Consider the following 17805-nt stretch of genomic DNA (forward strand, 5'->3'; position numbering starts at 1 on the left):
AAAAGAAACTAGCGCGTACGATACTTCGGCTGGCATTAGCTATAAACACTTATGATCCGGACCCGAAATTGCTGCCCTGAGATGCAAGTGAGCCTGTGTGCGCTATGCCCATGCATTCTCCCGTCTTCTAAATTAACGGTACGTGGGTCGGGAGGATGTCTTTATTAGTTGGAGGCTATAGTTGGAAGGAGATAGGGATGTTCTGGGTATTGGAATTTGCATTTATAGGAGAAAAGTTGGTAATTTTGAATAATAAACTTGGAAAGTGTGTTAAATGGAATTGATATCGAAATGAACATAATTCTACAAACTTAAATATTACAACAGACCAGTCATTTAAATATGTATGCGAGAATCAGTCATTTGACAACAGTTTCAATTCAAAATATCTGAAATAATAATGATCCTGCTACTTTATTTCTTACTTGTTCAGGTGTAATGTTTACAAAATTAGTGACACGTCATTTTTATGCCATACACTAAGTACAAAAGCACCTGTTACAACCTTGTAAAATATCGATAATAATATTTCTTTACTCATATGATCTGAATATATAAATATCACATTTTTAACTACTTCGTAAATGAACACACATGTTGGGCCATCTGTCCCTTTCAGTTTCCAATCAACTCGAATATGAGAAAAGTTATGAAAATACTACGATCCTTCCGTTAGCAATTTCACAACCTTTGACTCAAAGATTGTTACGCTCTGAAAAAAAAATTATAATCTGGATCCCCAGTTATTCCTATTTTTTCAGCTATCACAAAAACAATTTATAAACCTCTGAAAGCTCTTTGTAGTACCTTCTTCTTCTTCTTCTTCTTCTTAAGGTGCCGAGACCGTTTGTCGATCGTTGGCTCTCATGTTGCCCAGCATATTAACAATCATTGTCTTATTTACAGCCGCACGAAATAGTTCAGTGCTAGTTTTCCCAAACCATTGGCGTAGGCTTTTAATCCAAGAAGTTGTACGGCGGCCCACACTTCTTTTTCCCATTATTTTACCTTGCATGACAAGGTGAAGTATATCATATTTTTCTGGGTGACGCATTATCTGACCAAAGTATTCCAATTTGCGCCTTTTAACCGTGTTCACTACTTCAAAACTTTTATTCAAACGTTGCAAAACCCTTTCGTTTGTGACTCTTTCTACTCAACTGATCTTCAGAATACGGCGGTAGACCCACATCTCAAATGCTTCTAGGTTTTTTAAAAGCGATTCTATCAGGGTCCATGCTCCAACCCCGTAAAGTAGTACTGGGAATATATAACATCGAACCATTCTTATGCGAAGTTCCAAATTTAGATCATAACTGCACAGGATTCTCTTAAATTTCATAAAACTTGTCCTTGCTTTGGCAATTCTACGTTTTATTTCTGTACTAGGGTTCCAGCTTTCATTAATATGAGTACCCAGATATACCATATTACTTACTCGTTCAATTGAGTCATTACCGATTGTTACGTTATAGTTATTATTATTTACGGCTGCCTGTTTATTAATAACCATAAACTTTGTTTTTCTTGCGTTGAGTTTGAGTCCATATATTGCGCAGAATGCCACCATTCGGTTAAATAACGCTTGAAGATGTTCAATTGATCCTGTCAGTAACAAGGTGTCATCTGCGTATCTGATATTGTTCATAAGCATACCATTAATGGGTATTCCATCTTTTGCGTTTTCCAACACTTCATTTAAGATTGTTTCAGCGTAAAGATTAAACAACATTGGTGACAATATACAGCCTTGTCGAACTCCACGCTTGATTTTTACTTCTTTAGAGCACTGATTCCCAACCCTAACACATGCAGCCTGGTCCCAATTCAAATTTGCGGTTATTCTAATGTCCCTACCGTCCAGACCAGTAGTTTTGAGAATATGTAGCATTTTTTCATGGCCAACTTTATCAAAGGCCTTTTCAAAATCAATCGCGCAGATGAAAACATCATGATTTACATCTGTGCATCTTTGAATTAAAACTTGGGTTGCGAATAGTGCATCACGCGTTCCAAGGCCACAGCGAAAACCGAGTTGAGTACTTGAGATTCTTTCCTCAATTTTTCTATATGTTCTTTGATGAATTATTCTGAGAAAAAGTTTTCAATACATGACTCATTAGGCTGATGGTGCGATAGTCGCTGCATTTTGTGGCTCTGTGTTTTTTTGGTAGTACAACAAATGAGGATTTAAGCCAATCTTTAGAAATTTTTCCGCCTTCGTAGATTAGGTTGAATAATTTCCTAAGTATCTTAATGCCCTCGGTACCTAAAAGCTTTAGCGTTTCTACGTAAATCCCATCTGGTCCGATCGCCTTGCCGTTTTTTGCGTTCTTTATAGCGTATTGCACTTCTTTCCTAGTTATTGGAGGACCGTATGAGACACAACAAACACCAATTGCGAATCTGGACCTCCACTTACAGTTGAAGAAGTAATGTATGCCATCAAAAGTACCAAAGATGGTAAAGCAGTATGCCCTGATCATTTTCATTCCGAATTCTTAAAACTTATGGACTACGACGGCATAAAATGGTTGACAAAAATATTTAACAATATATATGACACAGGCATAATTCCCCAAAAATGGCTAGAATCAACTTTTATAAATCTTCCAAAAAAACCCAATGCGAGAAAGTGCGAAGACTATAGAATTATAAGCCTTATGAGCCATTTACTTAAAACATTTCTAAAGGTCATTCACAAACGAATATATACAAAGTGCGAGGAACAACTAACAAGAGCACAATTCGGATTTCGTGATGCTCTGGGAACACGGGAGGCCCTTTTTGCTGCGCAAGTGCTATTTCAGAGAAACAGGGATGAAATTGTGATATATACGTATGCTTTATAGATTACCAGAAAGCATTTGACAGAGTAAAACACGACAAATTAATAACTCTAATACAAGAAATTGGAATTGACAACAAAGATCAAAGAATTATCAGGAACATTTATTACAATCAAAAAGGCCAAAATCAAAATAGAAGATCAGTTAACTGATAAAATTGCAATGGAACAAGGAGTACGACAGGGCTGTATTTTATCTCCACTACTATTCAATATTTACTCTGAATGGATATTTAAGGAAGCTTTAGACGGTTGTGCCAAAGGAGTATTAATAAATGGTGAATGGTTGAATAACATTAGATATGCAGATGATATTAACAAATCGTATAACAGAAGTCAGCAACAGATACGAAATAGCTCTTAACATAAAGAAGACCAAATTTATGACAATTAGTAACAAACCAATACTAAACGCTCAACTTACAATCAACCAACAGAATATCGAAAGGGTTGAGCAATATAAATATCTTCTTCTTCTTCTTTTTATATAGACATTACTCTGTCTGTTTTTCAATGTGCCTCCAGTACGTTGTCATTCCATATTTTTCGTGGCCTTCCCACTGATCGTCTTCCTATTGGGGAACCGTCCCTCGCCGTCCTTCTACTCTATTTGCTGTCATTTGGCTTATGTAGTCGTTCCATTCTGCTCTTCTGCTTTTCACCCAGTTATTAATGTTGTCCACCTTGCATCTCCTTCGTATATCTGCACTTATAGCTCTATCCCATAGCGTCTTACCATCGATTTTTCGCAATGTTTTCATCTCTGCTGTTTCTAGCATTCTTTTTGTCCTTTCTGTATCAGGTCGTGTTTCTGCCGCGTATGTCATAATTGGTCTGATGACTGTTTTGTAAATTCTGCCTTTCACTTCTTTTCCGATATTTTTATTTCTCCACATTGTTTTATTCAGGCAACCTGCGGCTCTGTTTGCTTTATTCACCTGATCTTCCACTTCTGTTTCGAACTTTCCGCAGCTGCATAGTGTGATGCCTAGATATTTAAACTCCATGACTTGTTCTATTATTTAACACTCCAGCTCTAATTTACACCTTATTAGATCTGCTGTTATAACCATGCATTTAGTCTTTTTTGGGGAAATTAACATGTTAAATTTTCTAGCGGTTATAATAAATTCGTGCAGCATACGTTGTAAATCATCTTCACTTTGAGAGATTAGCATTGGGCCACTAATTGGGCCAGTTAGTTCTTCATCTACTTTTACTTTTATTGTGTTGTTCTGGTAGATATTTTCGATCGTTTTAATTATTCCTAGAGGTACCTCTCTTGCGTACAATAAATGGATAACATCCTTTAATTTGACCCTGTCAAATGCCTTCTTAAGGTCCACGAAACATAAGTATGCCGGTTTGTTTTATTCTAACGATTTTTCTTGAATCTGCCTCATTATAAATATAGCGTCGGTGCATGACCTTCCGGACCTAAAACCTTGTTGTTCTTCTGCTAATGTTATAATTTTGTTCAGTTTGTTTGTTATCACTTTGGTCGTTAATTTTAGTGTTGTGTTTAATAAATTAATTCCTCTGTAATTCTCCGGGTCCGACTTTTCTCCCTTTTTGAAGAGAGGCATTAGGATGCTTGATTTCCATTCTTGTGGTATTCTGTTTTGTTCTATTATTTTTTGGATTAGTTTTAATAATTGTTTGGCCAGGTCTTGTCCTCCATACTTTAGTAGTTCATTCGATATTCTGTCCTCTCCTGGCGATTTTCTATTTTTTAATTTCCTTAATGCTTCCGTTACCTCTGCTTCTTCAATATTTGTTTCTTCGTTTGTTGTCACTTCAGGTGTTGGTCGTTCGTTATCTTTAGCAAACAGAGATCGAAAATAGTCTGCCCAAGTTTCCTTCTGAATGTGTTTCGTTTTTATTAGTTCGTTCATCTCTTTTCTTTGCCTATGTCCATCTAGTCATGATGATTGCCAACCTACCTCGCAGAGATGGCACGTAAAGAAGACGAGAAAAATCTATTATTTTAGAACGGTTATACTGGCGAATGATCTATTGATTTTAAGATAAAACATAAAATCCATTAAAGTTAATAATACTCCAACCGCTTTGGCATCTTTTTTCTCACTTTACATACCACATAGCGAAACAAACGAGTCTAAAAGTGCCGATAGTAGTTTCTGCCAAAGATTACACATCCCATCCATATTTTAATATGTCACAAACGACTCCTGAAGACATTTCTCGTTGTTGCTTTATGAAAATTACACGTGTTTGTTTTGGAATAGAACCGTCGCGTAGTAAGAGCAAAGTAAAACAGAAAACAAAACACAACACTTTTGTGCGAACTAGCTAAAGACTTTGCGAACTACTTAGTATAAACCAATTCAAGTTGAAGAGAGTTGTTGCAAGGTAGGAAAAAAGCAATTTAAGGAAAAGTATTATATGGTAATACATTTTAAGTTATTTTAGTTTGGAACGCGAATTTATTTTGCGTCTTTAATTATATGTATTTCCTTAAAAATCTTATCAACATGGCTTACTTTAATATAATTAGAAATAAAAAGAGAAGTCTTATAGCTCAAAATTACCAAAAATATAACCAGATTCTTTTTATTTCAACAAATACTTTATTAATTTTAAACCACCTCATCATTTCTCAGTGCCTGAAGTGCTTGTTTGCCTTAGGTCGTGTTCACAACAACGTCAACAACTACCTTTTTCTGGAATCTTGACTTGCTTAACGTTCATGTTTTGGGATTAAATATCACCCGGAATAAAGCAAAACATTCATTCCTTAAAGAGACAGCATTTCAAACCACATATCTTTAGGAAGGACATATTTCCCTTTACCGTTAAACCAATAGGTTCAAGCCTCGTTATCCACTGCTACACTATCAGATCGAGATGTTTACACTCTGGGATTTCAGACTTCTAGGGCATTTACTTGTTTTCACCCGTAACCTAGATACTAAAGTTGATTATCGTTTTTCTTCCACACACTTTATTTTCCTTTAATTATTCACTTAGTCCTAAGCATTCCTACCTTTAGATGTAAGATGGTTTGGGTTAAGCTCTGTATGATATGCGTTTGATTTCATACTTCTTCCCATGCTAAACCCCTCTTCACAACTTCCTTCCTGTAGCTTTTAGTTCTGATCTTCGTTGCACTCGTATTTCTAATAACTGTTTTGTAAGTTTTTCGTCCGACATTCGACAAAAATTCCCATACCATAAGAGGTGTCCTCCGATTTTATTTTAGTTTTCTCTTTAGTGTACTAATCGATAGTCTTTTTCTTGATTTCCACGAATGGTCAGATCAAGAGAAAGAATGAAGATGTCAGATGGTCGAAACAAATATAATTCAGCTCACACGAGGTTACGAATTTGACAATTATGTCATAAGGCAAACTTTTTTGTTGACTCACTTTCTAAATGGATGTTTTCAAGTTCTGCTCTTAACTGTTCAGCTAGTTCAGGGTTTCCTAAAAATCAGTCATGCATTTCGAAATATAGCCAAAATAACCAAAATATAGAAGGACTGTCAAATTTCAAGTACGTTAAAAATGAGTTTGATCAACTGCTTAATATTCCTAATTCTGACCTACGGATGTGAATCATGGACTCTGAGAAAATCGAAGAAAGCAAGATAGTGAAATGTTCTGTTGGAGACAAATGTTACGAATTCGAATATGCGAATATGCCCAATCAAGTTACAGAAATAATGAAAAAAGCCTATATGCATGAGTGTATAATATTATTTTCAGTGTTTATTGTCTTTACTTTAAAATTATCAGTACAAATGTGAATTACAGACTTAAATATTGAGACAACGCTCAAAAAAAATGATAGTTGCTGTATAGTATTGTATCTCAATTGTTATTTTTAAAGTGTATTCACAAATTTTTTATTAGCAATGTAGCATGGTCACTTGAAAAAATGTATTCGCTTTTTTATTAACGATGCTTTTTATATAAAAGTAGTTATGAATTTTTTTTATCAAGATATCATATGTTTTATTTATTTATTCAATATTATCCATGTAACTTGACCCCCTAGTCCGCCCCTGAAAACCATTAGCCTGGTAAGGCCTATAGGGATCATATTCCTCGTCCTCTGCAGTTTTTATTTGCGTGTGTATACAATCTCCAATTCGTAGATTTCGAGATCTCGGAGGCAAGGGAGATTTTTTTCCCGAAGTCAAAACACAACACCTGTCTGGGTTTGTTATACAATAAAATGTGTTTGTTGGTTTTTCACAGTAATAAAATTGGATCTGTTTTGTTTGGAGCAGAAGGGAAATAGAACGAAAGCCAGAGGGATCCAAATTTATATTCTATTATTTGTATCAGATGGCACTCTCTGGCGTGGCGTGGGATGCTGCATGGAAGTATCATTAGGCTGATTCGATATAGCAAGATTTTAAAAGAAATATATTATATAATGTGTTGATTTGGGAATATGGGATTGCGTTACTTTAATTTGAGACAGGCTATTGAAAATAAAAAATATGAATAAAACATTTTTAAGAAACGCTTTTCTTTAGTTACGAGTGACTAAAATTAAAAATATAATAAAAAATAAATTAAAAAAAATAGAAAAAATTTAATTTTGAAGGATTATTCGAAAAAAAAAACAGATTAAATATACCAAAATCTCACACACTTATTCAAAAAATTTGAAAAATCTAATACATTCGTTAAAGAAAAACGTGGGGCGCGTGTTCATCGAATAAACAGTTTTCGCCTCACGCTTTTCTAAGGTACTAGTACACTTTAGAAGACAAAAAATAATCATTTTTTCAAGAACTTTTATCTCGCAACCTTTATTAAAACTGAACATTAAACTTTTTACATATTAATATCTAACTCTTATAGAGTCCAGAAAATATATCTTTTTGATTTATGAACGTACACTAATATTGTAGAGGGCGCAAAATTCGAGGCCTCGAAAAATGATGGCGGACAGTTAATCTCAGGATTGGGATATCTGAAACAAAAAAATCGTACTGCATTTGAAAAAGGAAGGTTTCTTATGTGACAATTATCCACAATTTGATCAAAAAATAAAAAATAAGTAGTTTCTAACCATGAAAAGAAAATCGGGCGATTTTTTCAAAAATTTTTTTCAAATTTCCGTAAAATCTTTTTTTTTTGCGGAATTTTTTACTAACGGTGGTAAATTGTCACGTAAGAAACCTTCCGTTTTTAAATGCCGTACTATTTTTTTGTTTCAGAGATCCCAATCCTGAGATTAACAATTGTCCGCCATCGGAACTACTTTTTTTAGAAGCCTTGACTTATATTAGTGCACGTGCATAAATGAGAAAAGATATATTTTTTGTATTCTCTAAGAGTTAGATATTAATATGTAGAAAGTTTTATGCTCATTTCTAATAAAGATTCTAAGACAAAAATCTTGAAAAAATGTTTATTTTTGGTCTTCTAAAGTGTACTAGTACCTTCTTCGAATGTGTTAAAATTCTTTCAATTTTTTAACAATTGTGTGAGATTTTTGTATATTTAATCTAACAGTTTTTTTTGAATAATCCTTCGAGTTTGAATTTTTTTTATTTTTTGCTTTTTAGTTGATGTTTTTTATAATAGTGTTAATTTTAGTCACTCGTAACTAAAGAAAAGCGTTTCTTAAAAAGGTTTTTTAATTTTTTTTATTTTTCACTTTTTAGTCTTACACTTTTCAAACATTAAAATATATCATCATGTTTATTAAAATATATGTATAAAACCGTTGATTTAATACACGGATATTCAGTCCATGTATTCAATCAACGATAAAACATATGATGTACAAACATGAAAAGTAGTCGGAATTGGAAACAATTTGAAACTTTATTGTTTATTTATGAAGCATAACGTAAACGATTAACGTAAAAAGTGAAATTATGTATAGTTCATATAATTAGCTACAATCTGTAAAAGTTTCAAGTTTCTTCGTTGTAAAAAACAAGAGCATTTATGGATTTTCCATTAAAATGCATTTTTTTATTTAAACAATTATTAATAAGCATAAAAAAAATTATTGACTATTCGTGTATTGCTGCCGCGAATGCATAGGTCTGTAAATTTTCATTCATTTGCATTGAAGAAATGTGAGTCAAATTAACGTCTAAAAATTTGATCCAAACCAATGAACCAAGAAAAGCGTTTAATAAAAGGTTCTCAAGATTTACGTGCATACAATTATTAATAACTACTTATTACAAATAGTAAAATTACGATAACCTTACGTTGATCTTATTAATATTTTTAGCACAAATTAGATGGAATTGGAATTGGAAGGTAGTATCAGCCTCTACAATAGGTTTAGGACAAAATATTTTGGTGATAAGTTATCACCGTTAAATATAAGTTATACTGGTGTAAGTGATAGACTTAGGAAAATATGCAAATAAAAAGGTATGAAGTATGCGCATAAATATGCAGTATTTTACCCAAAAATATGCAAGTTTATCTAGAAAATATGCATGCAATGAAAAAATATTTACAACATTTTTTAATGTATTTTATAAACTAAGCTTATGTAATTAAATATTTAAGTATTTTAACAAATAAATGATATTATTTCGAATTGTGGTAACAACAAAATTATCAAATGCTGTTTTTTTTTCTAACAGAAACATATATTTTCAAAAATTTCTTTCGACATCAACTGATGCAACTTGGGCATTTTTCAAATTCACCATAATAGTGGGCTCTAAATTAAGTGGTTCGGAAAATGACCAAGCTACTACTTGAGCCACTTCAGAAAGAACCTAACCACTGTTTTTCCATGGTGGTTGGAAAATGTTTGGAAAGTTTTTTTCCAAAATGTATCATTTCTAACGTTTTGACACAATGATTCAAATTTTTTATTAAAAATGTACTGTCTAACAATAATAATTTAGAGGAATCCAATTGGGTAATGATTTTCTGAACGAAACTATAGTAGTTTTATTTTATGAGTGACACTGAACACAGGTGTTGACGGATTATTTTACAACAAAAGTAAAAAGGACCGTCAAACTAAAAATTTTTACCTAGTGATATATAAACTGGCAGATTTTGGAACCCTTGTATCAAGGAAAACACGTGACGAAATTATATCTTTTATTAAGCCGCTATCTTTTATTAGTTCCGATACCAAAAATTTGAATACCAAGAGATTATAAAACAAAATAAAATATTGAGATTTCCAAGCTATTTGTTACATGAATATAAAAATATATATACAACCAAAATTTCAAATTATATGCACTTTTTGCACATTTATACAAAAATATGCAAAATTGGATGTTTTATGCATAATATGCACAATATGCAAGTTTAGTGATAACTTATTTTATGTCAGGCAGCATTTCTTGTATCAACTCATCATTTTTAGTTTTATTCAAATTGAGGATAATGGGAACCTTATGGTCAATGTTTCAAGCGTTGAATGAATAAGTAGGGCATGGTTAAGTCAAAGAAATAGTTAACTTAAGTCAGAATATAATCATAAATTCTTAACCAGCGCTCGAATATGTTTTTGAACTTATTTTATTATACAGGAGCCAACTTCCTGGGAATCTCTTTACCAAATGTTAAAAATTCTCCGAACTTGTTCATTGGCACATTTATTCTTTCCTCCACCATTTCCTCTTTTATTTCTTCTTCTTCTTCTTCTTTTTGTATAGACATGACTCTGTCTGTTTTTTCAATGTGACTCTAGTAATAGTCTAAGAGCTGGGAGCGGATTTTGTGCGTGATAAGTAATATGGAAAAACTATACGGGGATATGTTGAATTAGTTGTGTACATGACTTTCACCAACGGCCGGAAACCAGAGTTGGGGCCGAGGGTAGTTATAAGGGGTCAAAATCACGGATTTTATTATTTTTTTTATGACGCTCATGATCGAGATAGTGCACCAAAATTTGGGAATAAGTAGGTCGTGACGTACCTAAGTAAAATCTCTAGGGGCTCAACGCTGCGTGGTCGACAAAGGGGTGGGGGTAGGGGTGAATATAAAAAATATAAGGTGTTTTTTGCGACGTTCGTGATTGAGATAGCACACCAAAATTTCTGTATAAGTAGACCATGACATAAATAATTAAAATCTCCAGAGCCGGAAACCAGAGTGGGGAAGGAAGATAGTTATAAAGGGTCAAAATTCCGTTTTTTATTATTTTTTTTTGTGACGCTCATAATCGAGATAGCGCGCCAAGATTTGGGAATAAGTAGGTCATGACGTAACTAAGTAAAATCTCCAGGAGTGGAAGGCTGCGTGGCCGACAAAGGGGTGGGGCAGGGGTGAATTTAAAAAAAGGTTAGGGGTTTTTTGCGACGTTCGTGATTGAGATAGTGTACCAAAATTTGGGAATAAGTAGACCATGACGTAAGTAAGTTAGATTCCCAGAGGCGGAAACCAGAGTGGCGGACGAGGGTAGTTATAAGGGGTAAAAGTCGCGGTTTTTATTATTTTTTTTGTGGCGCTAATGATGGAGATAGCGCACCAAAATTTGGGAGTAAGTAGGCTATGAAGTAACTAAGTAAAATCTTCAGGGGCGAAACGCTGCTTGTGGTACAAAGGGGTGGTAGACAGGGGTGAGTATAAAAATATATGGGGGTTTTTTTGCCGTTCGTGATCGAGATAGTGCACCAAAATTTGGGAATAAGTAGATCATGACATTACTAAGTAAAATCTCCAAGAGCGCAACGCTGCGTGGGGGACAAATGTTGTGCCGGGTCACAAAAAAAAATAATACACACTGCGACTTTGATCCCTTAAAACTACCCTCATCCCCAACTCTGGTTTCCGGCTCTGGGGATTTTACTTAGCTAAGTCATGGTCTACTTATTCCCAAATTTTGGTGCACTATCACAATCTATCACGTCGCAAAAAACCCGTTATATTTTTTATATTCACACCTACCCCCACCCCTTTATCATCCACGCAGCGTTCCGCCCCTGAGGATTGTATTTAGTTACCTCATGACCTACTTATTACCAAATTTTGGTGCACTATCTCGATCATGAGCGTCACAAAAAAAAATAATAAAAACGACGATTTTGACCCCTTATAACTACCCTCATGCCCAACTCTGGTTTCCGGCTCTGAGGATTTTACTTAGTTATGTCATGGTCTACTGTTTCCAAATTTTGGTACACTCTCTCAATCACGAACGTCACAAAAAAACCCCTTATATTTGTTGTATTCACCCCTGCCCCACCCCTTTGTCGGCCACGCAGCGTACTACGCCTGGAGATTTTACTTAGTTACGTCATGACCTACTTATTCCCAAATTTTGGTGCACTCTCTCGATCATAAGCGTCACAAAAAAAAATAATAAAAACGGCGACTTTGACCCCTTATAACTACCCTCACCCCCAACTCTGGTTTCCGGCTTTGGGGATTTTACTTAGTAATGTCATGATCTACTTATTTCCAAATTTTGGTCCACTATCTCAATCACGAACGTCGCAAAAAACCCTTTATATTTTTTATATTCACCCCTACCCCCACCCCTTTGTCGGCCACGCAGCGTTCCGCCCGTAGAGATTTTACTTAGTTACGTCATGACCTACTTATTCCCAAATTTTGGTGCACTATCTCGATCATGAGCGTCATAAAAAAAATTATAAAATCCGCGACTTTGACCCCTTATAACTACCCTCGGCCCCAACTCTGGTTTCCGGTAGTTGGTGAAAGTCATGTACACAACCAATTCAACATATCCCCGTATAGTTTTTCCATATTACTTATCACGCACAAAATCCGCTTCTATCTCTCCGACTATAAGTTGTCGTTCCATCGTTTTCTTGGTCTTCCCACTGATCGTATTCCTATTGGGAAACCGTCTCTCGCCGTCCTTGCTATTATATTTGTTGTATAGTTCAAGCAATCTACAGTAGGAAAAATGAAAGAACACCCATGAACGAAAATATAAAACACGCTGTATTTTCCTGTCACCGTGTCACACAAAAAATTAGCCAGCGCAGGTACATGTAATAATTATTGTTACATGTACTTACACTGGACAATTTTCTTTGTGACACGGTGACAGGAAAATACAGCGTGTTTTATATGTTCGTTCATGGGTATTCTTTCATTTTTCCGACTGTATATAGTGTAATGGGTAAGATTATTGTAGCTTTGGGTTGTTCTTCTTTAATATTAGGCCGGCAGTTGGTGTTTTCTGGTAATTAAATATGTAGTTAAAAATATTTATTTATACTTAGGTAAATAGCGTTAAAGCAGGACATAATATTGTGTTAAAATTAATTTTATCAATTTTTTTTATAACATTTAACCTCACAGGGACCTCCCTCTTACCGCATGCTTGCATTAATAACTGATGTAGAATAGCTTTTATAATTAATCTTGTTATTGTTAGAATTACTGATACTAAAAGAACTTTATAAAAACACAGTTAGATCTAAAATTACTTTAGGTATACAGTTCAAAACTTTTAAAATTCAGCACAAAATGCAAGCATGTCCCCGCTCTTTTTTTATTAAAAATACAAAATCTAAAAATATTTTTTTAACCGAGTCTTTTCATTAGTACACTTATGCTTGGAAAATGAATTGCACAACACAACAATTAAAATACTGATACACTTAACTCATTTTCTCCTTCTTCCGTATTTTCTTCGTCACTATCATCGCCCAATTCAATAGTAAATTTATTTCCACCATTAATGTGGAAGTGCCCAATCTTCTTATAATATTCTTCTACTTTGATCACTTTGGCAATTCATTTCTGCCAGTCTACTTTGGTAATATTGGCTACTTCTTTTTTAATTATCTCAATTACCTTTTTGTCAAATTTAGGAAATGTATTTGAACGCCTTATACTTGGTTTTAATTGTCCCCAAATTAACTCAATAGGATTGAAAACACAAAAGTAGGGGGGAAGTCTCAATATAGTGTGTCCATGCTTTTCGGCAATACTCTCTAGAGCGTATAATTTTCTAAATTGCTTCGTGTGTAGAACTTCAATAAGTTGTTTTTTTGTGTAAAAATCTTCGAAATACAAATAATTTTCCATTAAAAAATTTTGCAGGTCAGCTTTGAAGATGTATTTGGTATTTTAGTGAGCTGTCGGGAATGATAGGAACCGTTGTCAAGCACTATTACGCTGTTTTTCTCCAAGTTTGGGATCAGCGAGTTTTCAAACCAATCTTCAAAAATGTCAGGTTCCATATTCTTGTGGTAGTCAACGTTACAATCTTCCATTTTCTTCCCACATAATTTTAAAACATTCGGAACCCATCCCTCACTTCCTCCGCAATGTACAATAATTAGCCGCGAGCCTTTATTTGCAGGCATTTCTGGTATGCACATGCTTGAACCATCTGTCCATCCTTTCTTAACTGTATCGTGGGTGTATCATACCAAGTTTCATCTAAATAATAAATTCTCCTATTTTCTTGCCTATATTTAGTAATTTCTTCTAGGTGCATATTACGTCTGTTGACTATTCTTTGGCTTTCCATAATTGCTTGACATTTATTTATTTTTTTTAACTTAAAGCCCATTTTTTTATCCAATTTTGAAGAGTTTTCTCACAGCAGTTCATATTTCGACCGGTTGTTTCCAAATTTCTTTGTTATTATTTCTATTGTAGGTATTTCATTGCTTTTGTAGCAGTCGTATATTGTGGTTTTGAATAGTTTTACGAGTGACGGATTTAAAGGTCTTGAAAATTTGTAGTCACATCGTTTCTTGCGATGATAGGGTTCATTTTTAACTATTTTATATACATTAGAAAGTGGAATTTCTGTTAAATCAGAGGTGGCTTGTGCCAATAGTGTTTCATCGAAGCCGAATTTCGTACGTAGATTTTTGTATACATTCAAACATATTTGCTCTGTTTCTGCATTTAAATGCATTCGAATCTTCTTTACAAGCTCTTTTTTTTAGTAATTACATTCACACTAGCAATGGCAATTTTCACAATATCAGCGTTATCGTACGTGATATTTACATTATCCCACGGGCGCCACATCACTATTCACATTAATTAAATTACAATAATTAACACTTGACACTCTCCAAACGAAATACTAAACCAATATTCAAAATAATTACAGCAACAAAACACTCGTATCACTTACACGTATACTCCAGTACTAACACACTGCTAGCTACCGAACTAAAAACTAAGATTTTGCACGAAACTTGTGAATAGATATGCGGGAGGTCTGACCGTAAAAACACAGATGCTTCAAAGGGCCGCTTTTTAAACGTTTGACCTAATATCTATATTTGAAGAATATCATATTTCACCGGCTTAAAGCTATTCCACAGTATTTTTTACTTGGACAATAATTCGGCTTATGAGGTCGTTCCAATCTACTAATAATCTTCTCTACTAATACACTTCTGTTTTTTTCCCAGTTTGTTGTCCACCTTGCACCTCCCTCACTTCTACGTCTATCACATAGTGTCTTACCATCGATTTTTCGCTGTTTCTCTTATTGATGTGATCTCTGCTGTTGGTCTGATGAATGCTTTGTAAATTCTGCCTTTCGTTTGTTTTCCGATATTTTTATTTCTTCATATTTTTCAGTCAGGTAACCTGCTGCTCTCCTTGCTTTATTCACTAGATCTTCCACTTCTGTTTCAAGCTTTCCGTAGCTACATAGTGTGATGCTTAGATATTATCTCCATGACTACTTGTTTTATTATCTGACCCTCTAGCTCTAGTTTACATTGTATTTCCCTTTTTTATCACATATCGATATAAAATCTATTCGATTTGCTGTAATTACGTCTCAGTTTTGGGAGAAATATTTTTACTCTTAGCTTTTTTGTATTATAATTACTGTTGTTTCGTATTTCACGATATTGTACTGCGTATTTCCTCTTTTTTCCGACATTAAATGGCAATATTATTTAGAGAGAGTCTAACATTTTGGACACATTTTTGACCATGTCATCTTCTATAGCATTTAAAAAATGTGTGAAAAAAATAGGCGACTTGATCAACATTGTGGTTAATTAGCTTTAAAAATAGAAGCTAACTTATTCTTGTACCAAAGGGCCTCATTTTATAGCTGTTACATAAACAACTATCTATTATTTGCTTAGAGACATTTCTTACTTAATTATATGAGACAGTCAAGTGTGCGTGAAATGTGAATTATAACTCACGCATTTTATAGTAACTATCTCTTAAAGCTGTTCGCGGTTGGTGGAATTATTCGAAATTTTATGGCCCAGGTATAAAGTGGTCCACAAAAACAAAGACTGAAACAACGAGGCGCTCTGGAATGGTATATTTAGATGTATATGTATATTCAAAAATAAAAAACAACAAAATCTGAACCACACCAGTTTGTAATCCTGCTTCTAATCCTAAATTTAAAACAAAAACACCGAAATAAATCGATTTTTAAATGCAGCCCCTATTAGTCCTGTCGCCAGGGGGGTACAACGGCCTTCTTTATTCAGATGTACTTACCAATCTTTTTCTATGTATTTTGACCCGTAGAACACGAACAGTTTTTTGGGTAACAGTTGATCCGGATGTCGATAAGATTGTTATTAACAAAAAACTTGAGGAATTACATAAAAGCGATTTTTTGCAAAATTAACATTCTCATTTATTTTTTGGATCATTCTAAGCAAAAAATGTTCCTACAAGTTTTTTCGTAGGATGCATAGTTTTCAAGATAAACGCGGTTGAACTTTCAAAAAATCTAAAAATTGCAATTTTTGAACCGGAATAACTTTTGAATTAAAAACGAAATAGCAATTCTTTTTGCCGCATTTGCAAGTTTAAGTCAAATTCTATCGGTTTTGAATATTTGCATTGCTAAAAATTAATTTTTTTGTTGTTAAACAAAGCTATAAACACATAGTGCTTGAGTGATGTTTTCAATGCATTTCTCATTTAAAATCGAACGAGTAAGCAAACCTCAACAGGCAATTTCTACATAGCATGCATTAAATCGCATGCGTTTGGAACGGGAAACACTATTTTTTTATAGCTTTGTTTGACAATAAAAAAATAAATTTTTAACAATGCAGATAATCAAAAACGATAGAATTTGACTTGAGCTTTCAAATGCGCTAAGCAGAACTGTTATTTTATTTTTTAATCAAAGGTTATTCGGGTTCAAAAATTGCAATTTTTCGATTTTTTTTAAGTTCAACCGCGTTTATCTCGAAAACTGTGCATCCCACGAAAAAACTTGTAAAAACATTTTTTGCTTAGGATGTCCCAAAAATATAAGAAAAGGATTTGTTTTGCAAAAAATCGCAGTTATATAATTCCTAAAGATCTTTGTTTATAACAATCATATCGACATCCGGATTAACTGTTACCCAAAAAATTCGTGTTCTACGGGTTAAAATACATACAAAAAACTTGGTAAGTCCATCTGAACAAAGGAGACCGTTGTACCCCCCTGGCGACAGGACTATATCGACTTGCAACTGTTTGGCTTTTGTTCAGGATGCCAGGAAAAAAGTCCACCATAGAAAAATGGGCGAAATGCATAGCTGTATTTTAAAGTGCATACAATGCATCCAAAAGTTCATCAACATATGAAAATCAGTACATTGTGGGCGAGATTTTGTTATTCTGTAGTTTTTGGAATCGCTGAACATGAATACACCATAAAAACTCATATCTGGAGCAGCTTTTACCCAGGGTTACTGCTAAGGAACGTCATCTTCTGGTTACTCAAAGATTACTCAAAGTTTTTTTGATCGCTGAACACGAATACACTATCAGAACCGACACCCCGGAGCACCTGATTCCCGGGACGTGCAAAGCAGTTACCCTGGGTACTTGGTTTTTCGAGGGTCCGTTCTGATCTTATATAAATCTTCAGCAACCCCAAAATCCCTGAGTCATCTGTTTGCATCAATTAAGTTAAGAAAACCCTCAAAACTGAAGAAGATGACCTTCCTCAGCAGTGACCCTGCTTACCAGTTGCTCCAGGGGTCCGTTCTGAAGATGTATTCGTGTTCATCGACCCCAAAAACTGCCGAGTAATATATTCGC

General features: G+C 34.2%; 1 protein-coding gene across 4 annotated transcripts in view; it reads left to right on the top strand.

The window, feature by feature from the left end:
* The window catches only part of LOC126886780 (uncharacterized), a 172012-nt gene that overhangs the window by 27457 nt on the left and 126750 nt on the right, over positions 1 to 17805 (top strand). The window lies entirely within an intron of this gene.

Source organism: Diabrotica virgifera, chromosome 6, assembly GCF_917563875.1.
Source record: "Diabrotica virgifera virgifera chromosome 6, PGI_DIABVI_V3a".
Taxonomy (NCBI): Eukaryota; Metazoa; Arthropoda; class Insecta; order Coleoptera; family Chrysomelidae; genus Diabrotica; species Diabrotica virgifera.